This window comes from Pan paniscus, chromosome 3 (assembly GCF_029289425.2).
Source record: "Pan paniscus chromosome 3, NHGRI_mPanPan1-v2.0_pri, whole genome shotgun sequence".
In the NCBI taxonomy this organism is placed as follows: Eukaryota; Metazoa; Chordata; class Mammalia; order Primates; family Hominidae; genus Pan; species Pan paniscus.
In genome coordinates this window covers 17,391,010-17,403,715 of record NC_073252.2, presented here as the reverse complement: position 1 = coordinate 17,403,715, position 12,706 = coordinate 17,391,010, and the positions used below count along the sequence as shown (strand labels likewise).

Genomic DNA, 12,706 nt, shown 5'->3' with positions numbered 1-12,706 from the left:
ATTTTACATTATTGGTTGTTTATCTGTAACATCTGGGCAAGCTACCGTTGTATAGAACACAACTGGGGAACATCACTTTACCTAAATAGCAGCTGGACCTGGGTTTTCTCCCAGACTTCACATCTCATGGAGACCTAAGCATGGGAGAAGTTCTCCCAGCTGCTTCCGGACCATTACTCTTTCATCTTTGTGGGCATAAAAGCCCTCTTCCTTTGAGGCTAATGACACTCATCTATACCACTCTTTACTACTTCTCATTGCCTTTAATTGCTTAACTCTTGGCTTCTTCCTCTTGCACACTGAAGCCTTTGGCAATTGCATAGCTATTTTTGTCTCCACCCTAGTTCCTTCAATTATCATAGGCAGCATCTATGTAGATGAGTCACCCAACAGCCAGACCTCCAAGCTCCTTTTTTTCTGTGACTCCCATGATCCTTACACTTACTCCCCTTCAACCACCTACACCCATGGTTATTGCCAGGAATCCTAAACCTAAAGAATGTAAATTTCCATACCCCACAATGACCTAAATTTCCCTCCTTTCAGCTTACTCACTTCCTTACAATGCTTCTGATTTTTAACCACATCAAGACTGCTGTACTTTCAAACTTCCTCTGCCACATGGCCTGCCATGCCCTTTCCAATACTTTTCTTTCTTCATTCAGTCTAAATCCCATGGCATGCAACTTCGACAACTTTATTGCTGGCGTCCTCACATTTCTCACCCTCTTATTCTTTTGTTAGACCTGTCCAGTTCTGCTTGGTCATTCTTTCATTCCTGCTATCAAAGGTCTTCTTCTCTTGAAAGCATGAAGGAATATGATACTTATCATTATCTCTGTCCAAGCAGTGATACTCTTCCACTTCCTATTCCAGTCTACACAATAATAGTGGTTTATACTTCTCTTTCCCTCATCTTTCTCCCTTATTTTCTTTGAGGGCTACCAGAGATCAGCCTTCAATGTTGGTTGTACCTTCACATGAATTTAGTTCCAGGAGTTCATGTATGTAATATATTTTCTTCTGTAATCAGCTTATCACAGATTAGCATTCTCAGGCTTTCTAGCATCTTCAGTGGGCTTCATATTTTCCACATCACTTTGCATTACCATTGTCAATGGATACAGCCCATCCCTTTCACAAACATCCATATTGCAGAACAATTTTTGTTCTCCTTAGCACCTTTTGTAGCAAGCCAATTTAGGCCAAATTAGATCTCCCCTGATTTAATTAAAATTCCTGCTGTTCAGGAGACATTTTGTGACATGCAGCCAGCATGCCCAGCAGAAATCCGTGTGTGTGTGTGTGTGTGTGTGTGTGTGTGTGTGTCTGTGTATTTAAAAGGTGCTTTCATGGTTTGTACCTTCTGGGTGCTAGAGTTTTGACCTAGCAAAAATCAAATAGTGCCCTCCCGGGCTTGATATCTGAATACAGCAATATCTTGATAGGTTCTTTACTTCAGGATTTTTTAAAGATGATAAAAGGATTAGTTGAGCAAGACTAATCCTTTACTCTGGAAAGAGATACTATACAGGTGATTAGACAGAAATGCTTACAACAGCCAGCCACGAACACTGTGATGTTCTAATATCAATATCCAGGTCCTTTTCTGCAAGGAACTAAAGATAACCCAAATCCAGCTGGACAAAGAAAGCATCTCTTATCCAGGCCTGGATTCTCAGCCTTTTTCTCCTTCCATTTGATTTCCAGGTGAATGCCCTATATTGCCTCGTCCCACTTATTTTTTTTTCTCAGTCATTACTTCTGGTGATTAATCACTGTTCACTGTAATCAGTGTCTTTTTTTTTTTTTTTTTTTTTTTGAGACAGGGTTTTGCTCTGTCACCCAGGCTGAAGTGCAGTGGCATGATCATATCTCACTGTAAATGTGAATTCCTGGGCTCAAGTGACCCTCTGGCCTCAGCCTCCTGGGTAGCTGGGACTATAGGCAAGGGCCACCATGCCTGGCTAATTTATTTATTTATTTTTTGATAGAAATAGGGTCTCACTATGTTACTCAGTCTGGTCTCTAACTCCTGACCTGAAGCAGTCCTCCCACCTTGGCCTCTCAAAGTGCTGAGATTACAGGCATGAGCCACTGCACTTAGCTAAGCAGTCTTCATCAGTTTATTTATTTATTTATTTCAGTTTTGCTTGTCTTTGATATGTTCTGTAAAATTATAAGTGCCTACTCTTCGTTTGTTTGCTTATTTTTCCAACTCTGAAGAAGGCTTTTGTTTTTTTGCTTCATGCTGTTGCCCTCTTTGTAACCTATTAGGGGAACCCACCCCCAATATTTCAACATAGGTTCTTTCTATTTTCCATAAGTGTTGGCCAGCTGAGAAATAAAAAGAGACAGTACAATGAGAGAAATTTTACAGCTGGGCCACTGGGGGTGACATCACATATCAGTAGGACTGTGATGCCTGCCTGAGTCTCAGCCCAGCAAGTTTTTATTAAGGGTTTCAAAAGGGGAGGGGGTGTAAGAACAGGGAGTAGGTACAAAGATCACATGCTTAAAGGGCAAAAAGCAGAACTACTAATAAGGGTCTAACAAAGATCACAGGGCAAAAGGCAAAAGCAGAACCACTGATAAGGGTCTATGTTCAGTGGTGCACATATTGTCTTGATAAACATCTTAAACAACAGAAAACAGGATTGGAGAGCAGAGAACCATTCTGACCACAAATTTACCAGGGTGGAGTTTTTCCCCACCCTAGTAAGCCTGAGGGTACTGCAGGAGACCAGGGCGTATCTCAGTCCTTATCTCAACTGCACAAGACAGACATTCCCAGAGCAGCCGTTTATAGACCTCCCCCCAGGAAAGCATTCCTTCCCCAGGGTATTAATATCAATATTCCTTGCTAGGAAAAGAATTTAATGATGCCTTCCCCACTTGCACGTCTGTTTATAGGCTCTCTACAAGAAGAAAAATATGGCTTTTTTTGCCTGACCCCACAGGGAGTCACACCTTATGGTTGTCTTCCCTTGTTCCCTAAAAATTGCTGTTATTCTGTTTTTTTCAAGATGCACTGATTTCATATTGTTCAAACACACATGTTTTACAATCAATTTGTACAGTTAACACAATCATCACAGTGGTCCTGAGGTGATGTACATCCTCAGCTTATGAAGATAACAGGATTAAGAGATTAAAGTAAAGACGAGCATAAGAAATTATAAAAGTATTATTTGGGAACTGATAAATGTCCATGAAATCTTGGCAATTTATGTTCTTCTGCCACGGCTCCAGCCGGTCCCTCCATCTGGGGTCCCTGACTTCCTGCAACAGTAACCTGAGTGCTGGATCTTATCTGAGTCCACTATCAAGTAAGGCTGAGGAGGGTGAACATTTGTTCTTATTTGTTAGGCAGGAGAGCTCATTGAGATGTGAGCTTAACATGGACCTCCATATTGTTCAGAGGCAAGAAAGAGACTTGCTGAGTAAGTGCCTACAGCAGACACTGTCAGTGTCTTATCTATACATCCTGCCTGCCAGTGTATGCATCTCTGTGTCTAGGACCTTTACCATTCTCCTTCTAAGTGTACCTATAGGAGCAAGAGGCAAGTATGAAGTATTTGGAGATTAACAATTCCTAAGCCATCTTGAATCAATGACACTTGTATGGCTGTATACATACCCCAGGTGCCTCACTTTTTGAGGGGGATATTTGTGAAGAGTGTGTTTTGCATCATTTCCCAGAGTTTTCCCTGGGATGAAGTTCTAGCCACCCACCAGGGTAATTGGCTTAATAGCACACCCTTTATCAACTGCCTTCTCTTCCTTGTATGATTTCCCCTGGTCCCCTACTGGGGTTCCCAGCACATTCCAAATAAATGTCTTACTCAAATTCTTGTCTCTAGTTCTGTTTCTGAGAAGACCCAAATTAAAATAAACATTACACATTGTTCCAGCAGCAGGAGTATTCCATTCAACTATTTAACATACTCTACTGTGAGCTACATTGGCTAAGGACTTTGAGTTTTATTTTAAACACTTATAAAGACACCAAAGATTTGAGTTCTCTGTAAAGACCAATTATACCTAAGGAAGGGTTATATTTCTTTAGGGATTTCAAGGTCTGCTAACTCCTGTTAAGTGGGGTTTTCAGACCATAAAATGCAAAATCATTCTTGGTATCACTATTTGTGAGCCCAGGAAGAAAAGGGGAGACAATAAGATTGTTTCCAATGATTCTGTAATTATTAGAGGATAGTAGCAGTGTGAAATTTTGAAATCTGGTTGATTAATGCATTGTAGCTTTAAAACAATTTATTGTATTATATTCTGAGAGTACTAAAAGTAAATGTTTTCAGTATGATTATAGCAGCTGCTATAGTGGGCCAGAGGAATGTATTCAAATGCTTATTGCTGATAAAGAATATATGTAAACTTAGGATATTCATGCATTCATTCATTAATTCACTCTGCCAAATATATTATTAGGCTGTTGAAGTTCTCTATGGAAATTTTCAGGTCAGTGATTGTGTTCTTCAACTCCAGAATTTCCGTTTGGTTCTTTTTTATGGTTTCTATCTCTTTGTTAAACTTCTCATTTTATTTATATATAGTTTATCTGACTTCATATAGGTGCATATCTGCGTTCTCTATAGCTCACTGAGCTTCAGGTTGATCAAATTTAATTCTTTGTTAGGTATTCTCCATTTCTTCAGGTTTGGTTACCAGTGCTTTATTTATTTATTTTTTGTTTGTTTGTTAGTTTTGGTGGGGGCATGTTTCCTTGATTATTTGTGATTCTTATGGCCTTGTATTGTTATCTCTGTGTTAGAAGGAGTAGGCACCTCTTCCAATCTTTACAGACTAGTTTTGGCAACGAAAGTCCTTCACCAGCCAGCCCATCCAGAGACTCTGGGTGGGCTGGATGGCAGGGTCTGTGGGTGGGCTTGCAGCTATGTTTCTTAAGGTGAGCTGGTTTAGTGCCTGAGTCCATGAGGGTGGGCATAGAGCCTGGGTACTCAGGGGTCAACCTAGTGATAAGGTCCACTGGAGTGGGCCTGGAGCATTGGTCCGTGGGTGCCATTCTGGCATGTGGGGATTCCAAGACTGGTCTGGTACTGGAATAGTTCTAGAGTTTGGGTCTGCAGAGGCTGGTCTGGAAGCTAGGTATCTGAGGGTCAGTCTGTTGTCTGGGTCCATGGGGTTGGCTTGGGGGTCTGGGTCAGTAGGGGATGGCCTGGCAATAGGGTGGGCCAGGAACCTCGCACTATGGTGGCCAGCCTGGTGCTAGAGTAGGCCTATAGTCTGGGTTGGTGGGGCTAGACTGGTGCCCGGGTCTACAGGGATTGCCTTGGAGCTTGGGGCCTTAGGGGCCAGCTTGGCCCTGGGGTGGGCCTGAAGCCTGGTTCACAGTGGTCAGTTTGGTACCATGAGTCACTGTGGCAGGGCTGGTGCTGGGGTCCACAGTGAAGTTGGGTGCTCACTTTGTTCTCCTTCCCCCACTTGGAAGGCATCTCTCACCACACGGTGCTGTGTGAGCTTGGGGAAGGGAAGAGGTGAAGTGGGTAATGTGAAATTGTCCTTCCTATCATCTTCAATGTTTTTCTTATTTCTGTGCTACATTTGGATGATATAATCTCTCACCTGGATTTCTTAGCTCTTATGAAGTTGCTTTTATGCATGCATAGTTGTTCAAATTAATGTTTCTGCAATTGGATAAGCACTAGAAACTCCTATCCTGCCATCTTGCTGGCATCACTCTCCAGACCCGTTCTACCTGAGATTATTTCTCTGTGTAATTACCTGTTAGTTTTATGTCTCCCACACTAGGATGTAATCTCCATGTGAGTGGTTAAGGGCTTTGTCTTTTTCATTACTCTATCTTTAGCACTTCACATAGTACCTGATACAGTTCAATATCCATTTGTTGAATGAATCAATGAATAAAACCCAAGTTATTCTCAAATCCACAGATGTATAAAAAACTGAATGGACCTGAAAATTCCGACAAAACTGTTGTCATATTTCATGACTGTTCTGCCTAGGATTAAGCTAGCTCTGCACTGTTATGTTCATAAAAAGTCACTAAAAATTTCCATAATAAACTCACTTTTCATGGACACATGCCCTTTGCTTGGTCTTGTGGGCTGGATACAATAAGCATAATTAAAGCAATAAATAAAAGTGCCACTAGCCACATGGGACGCAGAATTCACTCCCAAGGGCATCCCATGGTTTCTGACCCCGGTTTTACTAAATAGACACTTAAATAGAGGAAGGAGAAGTGCACATAAATAATAAATGAGTGGATATAAGCCCACTGTCTGCTGCCTCCATAATTCAAGACCACAGCTTTTCTGAGTTGGTCTTTTTGCTCCATGAACCTGAAGATGATGCTCGTGCTATTGTTTCCAGAGACCAGAGCTGTTTCCAATTTGTCTCTTTTGTATGGTCCACTTAACAGCCAAAGAACTGTTTCATCTCCTGAATGCTGGTGTTCTCCATGGAGCTCTAACACTTCTGCACATCCTGTGAGTAGGGGTATTGGAAACCTTTTCTGAATTATCTTTTTGTGTAAGTTTGTACAGCAAAGAGCCTTGGAAGATAAAGATAATGTCTCCCTTTAGGAGAAAGGTTGGGCAGGGTTGCCCAATCTTCATAATAGATGGAATTTCTTAAACTCAGGGCCCTTCGTCTATAATGCAATCCACTGTGCAGGTGTTACCTGGTCCTCTTCACATCTCTCTGTGGGAATGGAGGCTTGGGGAGCTGGCACAAACATTGGTGATATTTCAGCTATTGCTGTGGCTGTTTTGTCCTTGTTTGTGACCCAGGAGTCTTGTATCTTCTGCCAGCATCCATAAAACTTTGGCAGGTTAAGTTGTTAACTTGCAATGAGTGTAAAATCTCAGACCTTTACAGTCTTGACAATTGGAGTTTGGTAATTTCTTGTTGATTGGGCAGGATACCTGTGATAAAAATATAAAGTCTGGTGATAAGATGAGGAAATATCTGAAAGCTATATCTCATGAGGAGCAGTTGAAGGAACCCAAAGAATTCATCCTAAAGCACAACAGCCCAAGAGAGAACATGAATGCAGCCTTCTAGTCTTTTAAGAGTAGCATGGAAGAAATGAATGCTCTTTGGGCTGCTACAAAAGCCAAAGTTCAAGCCAATATGTGGAAGACATATGGAAGCAGATTTCAGCCAACTGGGAAGGAGATATGCATCTCACCTGCAAAGAGCTGTGAGTAATGCACAGAAACTGACTGGATTTTATAATAAGATAGAAACTGTTTTGTGAAGACTTTAATTAGACATGCTGAAGAACAGAATGGGTCCCCTGAGTGGGTCCTGGGCTCAAGGGTATGGAAGGTGGTTAAAACACATCTCTGGAATCATTTATAAAGAGGCCACTCTTCTATTAGATGAGAGATTATTTCAGGTAATATCTTAGGTTTTTTAGAACAATCTCAGATTCTAGACATTTTTGGTTATCATCTTGCTGATATGTCCCTTCTAGACCACAGGTTCAGGGAGGTTAGAATGCAAGTTTTGGTGTGAACTTGCCTGAAACTTTTAAGCCACTCTCTATACTCCTTTCCATAGCATTCAGCTGACTTCTCATAAAAGCAGAATTCTAGTCTAGAGAAAACCCAGAAACATATATGAGAAACTTTAGGAAGGAGCTAAGTCATACTGACTACTTCATTATTTACTCATTCATTCAATGGAGTTACTCAGCATCTAATTTGTACTAGACCCTGTGCTGGGTAAGGAGAATTTGGGGAAAAGTGACATCAAGTTGGGAACACAGATAAATAAGAGTACATCTTTCTTAGTGTTAAGACAGATGTAAACCCAGAGTTCTGTAGGAGCAAAGAGGGGAAACATGAAGTAGAGTAGGCATAGAAAGAGAGTGAGGAGACACTTCCCAGAGGAATTGAGCAATTTTAGAAGTTTAGGTTAGGGTGTAACTTGCAGAAAGAAAAGCATGTCCTGTGTCACAGAGATGGGAAACCACCTGGTATCCAAGGGACTATGAATAGTATAATCTGTCCTAAGCAAAGGTTGCATATGGAAGAATGAAAGGGCTGGGGATTTAAGCAAAAGCCATATCACAAAAGGTCTTGTGGGACAGAAATGAATAGAATTTCCTTTTGCAAAGATGACTCCAGCTGCATGAGCAGGATAGACTGGAGGGAGAATGGCTTAGCAGCAGGAGATCAGTCAGGGAGTGGCTGCAATAATCCAGGATGTTGAAGGTTGAAAAAGTGTGATGAGTGTACACTCTGAATTACGGGCAGAAAAGTATGCTGGATTTGCCTTAGAAACCCTTTATGTGTCAAGAATAATTTCAGAGTTCTGAATCTTGGACACTGTAGCCTGTCTAGGCAAAGGACTCACGATCAAATGTGCAAGGGGTAATCCCATTGATGGGGATATTGGTGGCAGCAGGTAGGCTGGGTTGGCCTATCTTTATTGGTCTGGGCTTTTCCAGTTCTTCTGAAAGGCATTATGGGTGGTGGGTGCATCCTCCAGTATCTATGGCAATCCTTTAAAGATTGGGTGCTGAAATATTTCTGAAAGGGAAAGGGCTTGGTTGCTTGGAAACCAATGGCCACTATTAACCACACCTACCAGCCCGCTCCAGATGAAGTCCTTTCTCTTTAGAAAGGAATTTCTAATTTCTCCCGTCAACTGCCACTGCCTACGTACTTAATTTCCTTTTGGGGTGTAGCAACCATCTGGCCTGCTAACAAAGGGTTTCTAATTGATTATGCAAAATGTTCATAGTTAAAACTTGGCCAGATGTGAGTCTTTCTTTTCTTGACCCCTTCTTTGAAATCAGAAGAAAACTGGGCAGGTTTTTTTCTTTCTTTCTTTGGGGCTAAGAACAAATAACACAGTGACAGTACCTTTTAGAGTTCTCATGTCCATTTCTTTTTTCTAATTGATTTTTATTGAATATCCCCAACTTCAGGCAAAGAGCTGGGCTAGACAGCGGCAGATCAGAGGAAGAAAGATGAGACCATTTCCCCCCAGTAGGTCATAATCAGGCTGGGGAGAGAAGAAGACAGGCAGGAAGTATGGGCAATAGGGCTCAGGATGTGCTACCCTCTTAAAGTGGTGGCCCAGAGCCTAGCACAACAACCTTATGCCTGGTCCTTAGAGTGTGCTCAAAGTGGATTCATAGCAGAAAACAAATCTGTTGAATCAGAACTCTCCATGCCCGGTCTTCTTCTGCACTCACCATAGGTTCCTAACAAAATGAACAGATAGTCAAAGCAATTCAATCATGGCCCAATGACGTGAATCCAGGAGAATAAAAAGAGAAGCACAGGAGCACAGCTGGGTGCAGGGAGGACCTTGGGGAGGCCCCTAATGGAGCTCTCACCCCAGGCATGGTAACCAGGAAGTCAACTACATGTTGAGAATTGTTACAGGCTGAATTGTAACCTCCTCCCTCACATTCATATGTTGAAGCCCCCGCAACTCTCAGTGCCTCAGAATGTGACTATTTTTGGAGAGAAGGTATTTAAAGAGATGATTAGGTTAAGATGAGGCTATTAGGGTGAGATCCCTAATATAATAAGACTCGTATCCTTAGAGGAGGACGAATAGACTCCAGGGATATAAGCACAGAAGAAAGGCCATCTGAGGACATGGCAAGAAGTCAGCCATCTACAAGCTAAGAAGAGAGGCTTCAGGAGAAACCAACCTGCTGGCCTTGAGATCTTGAACTTCCAGGCTCCAGAAATGTTAACCAATACATTTCTGTTATTTTAGCCAGCCAGTCTGTGGTATTTTGTTATGGCAGCCCTAGCAACTTTTATAAGAATATTCACACAGACCATCCAAACCTGGAGAGAAGCAAACTTAATGTATTTTTCTTCTTATAATTGGAACAGTGAGAAAAGCTGCAAGGACAAGTCTAATGACAAATGGAAGGCAAAGAGGTCCCAAAGAGTGATATGCTGTGATGCAGTGAGGACTCTGAGGCTCCATGCTGAGTCAAAGCAATGAAGCCAGAGGCAGTCCTCTCCCTGCTGGGAATAGCTTAATTCCCCCAGGCCCCCCAAGTAAGTAAACACTGGAAGAGGGCATTTAACACAGTGTCAGAAGAGAGAGGAGCCGCCAGGGATCCCAAGGGTGTCACATCTAATAGAATCTTGCACTTTGGTCAGCTGAGCTTCCCTGACCCTCTCCTCCAACCATCACCATCCTGAAAAGATACACCAAAAGGAACACATAGTAGCTATCCTCAAAAATGCATGTTGAGGAAGAAATTATTAGTCTTAAAAGTCACGTTGGAACAAAGAGAAGCACTTTTAAGAACTAGTCAGTAAGAGCAAGATGAAAAAAAAGAAAAGAATTTAAAAAAAGAGTGTGACAACTATAGAAATAAACCACAAGAAAAAGTAAAGAAAAAGAAAATTTCATCCAAAACATAGAGAATTCAGTCTAGAAGAAAACATAACCCAAGGAACCAAAGGCAATTCCCCATGTGTTTCTAGTTATTGAGCAACTGGGTGACAGTGTGAATTCAATAAAAACAAATGCTCGAAGATGAGCTACTAAAGCAATAGAACACGATGCAGAGGGACATTGCCGCCCTATGGAAGAAAAATGGTAGAATAACATGCTTTCAGTACATAACTAAAAAATAAAATTAAAAAACTAAAAAAGGGAAGAGACATTGCTGAAAATTTAATTATTGAAAATACAAAAAGGCTTGAAAACAGTACCAATGAAGGTGAATTAAAAAGACCAAGAAAAGTAACTGCTGATAGGGCAGAAAAAGATAAATCTAACAATTATTCAATTCATTTAGCAAATATTATAGAGTCCATCTGTGACATCAATGAGTTTACAGACAATAAACATAAACAGGCCAACATGTCACATGGTGATAAGCAACAAGGAGAAACAGAAAGCAAAGGAAAATTGGAGAGGGCAGTGGTGGGGCTGTAGCTATTTTATACAGGATGTTCAGAGAAGGCTTCATGGGGCAACTCTGGAGGTGAGACCTGAATGAAGTGAGGGAACCAGCCCGAGGTTATTTAGGGAAAGTGAGTTCCAGGAAAAAGGAACGCAAATGCAAAGGCCTGGGTGAGAACATGCCTGATACATTTGGGAGCTTCACGGGGGCCATTGCGAAGGGAACAGAGAATGGGGAAGGTGCTAGGAGATGAGGCCAGAGAAGTAGAAGGGGCCAGATGAGCATTGCCTTGTAGGCTGTGGCAGGGATTGGGTAGGAATTCCATAGAATGCTTTGAACGGAAAAGGACAGGGTCACTGTGGATGAATTGTTGAGATGAGACTGTTGTGAAGTGAGGGGGTGTGCGGAGAGAGCAGTTTGGAGATTGTTGCAGTAAATGAAGCAGGAGATGATGGTGGGATAGAGCAGGGCCAAGGGGAGGTTGGTGAGAAGCAGTCAGATTCTGAATCTATTGAAGGGAGAGATCAGAAGATTTGTAGGATCAGATATGGAGTCTGAAAGAAGGGGAGGAACCAAGGGTAACTGCAAAGGTTTTGGCCTTAGAATTTGGAAGGATAAAGCCCCCATTTATGAAACTGAGGAGATTCTGGTAGTAGCAGGTTTGCGATGGGAGCCAAAGTCTGGATTTGGGTGTGTTAAATTTGCACATAATTCAAGTGAAGATACGGGAGGTGGTTAGATGTACAATTCTGGAATTTTGAGAAATGCTCTGGCTTAAAGATATAAATGTGTGTGTTATCAGTGCATAACTGAAGTCTTTGAAGTGGAGAACCCAGCAAATAGAACAGAAAAAATATTCAAAGATATAATGAAATAAAAAATTCATGACTCTGCAGATTAACAGAACTAGCTCTGCTTCAAAACAATTTAATGGAGAGCCCCTAAGCAGAGAGGGCATGCAATGTGGAGACATATCCTGGTTTCGTTGCTGAACTTCCAAGAAAAATAATGAGCTCTTCAGGCATCCCGGAAGAATAAGTAAGTCACAGAAGCAGGAGACAAGAAGACTGATCACAGCATTATTCAGTAGTTGAAGGTAATAGACCAATGTCTACATTTTTTTTTTTTTTTGAGATAGAGTCTTGCTCTGTTGCCCAGGCTAGAGTGCAGTGGCACGATCTTGGCTCACTGCAACCTCTGCCTCCTGGGTTCAAGCAATTCTCTTGCCTCAGCCTCCCAAGTAGCTGGGACTACAGGCAAGTGCCACCACGCCTGGCTAATTTTTTGTATTTTTAGTAGAGATGGGTTTCACCGAGTTAGCCAGGATGGCCTCCATCTCCTGACCTTGTGATATCCCCATCTCAGCCTCCCAAAGTGCTGGAATTACAGGTGTGAGCCACCATACCCAGCCCAATGTCTACATTTTTTGGAGGAATTTGTGATTCAGTAATATCAGTTATAACCAAGATGTTGTTCAAGAATAGGACGACAGGCAGATATTCTTAAATAACTCATAGAACTCAGGAAATATTGCACCCTTGAGCTCTTACTGGGAAAAAATCACTTAAAAATGAAATCGGGCCACTTAAGAGATGAATCAAAGCGTAGCAGTGAGGAATGGAGGATGTGGTAAGAGTGAACATTGAATCCACTTAAATATAGACCTAATACTAAAAAATTGTTGAGAATTATTGCTACAAAGCAGAATGCAAATACTACAGTCCTGACAGAGTAAAATGATGCTCTAGCTAACGAAAACTGGGAGGTGGCGGGAGGTTTGGAGGGAAGAAGTGTGAGAGTGCTAAT

At 41.8% G+C, this 12,706-nt stretch overlaps 1 long non-coding RNA gene across 1 annotated transcript in view; it reads left to right on the top strand.

Moving 5' to 3' along the window:
- Window positions 1-12,423, top strand: part of LOC134730258 (uncharacterized) — a 148,636-nt gene extending 136,213 nt beyond the window's left edge. Inside the window, exon 4 of the long non-coding RNA XR_010111925.1 lies at window positions 6,422-12,423. This is a non-coding gene — a long non-coding RNA (uncharacterized LOC134730258). The remainder of the gene's footprint in view (window positions 1-6,421) is intronic.
- Window positions 12,424-12,706: the final 283 nt, after the last annotated feature.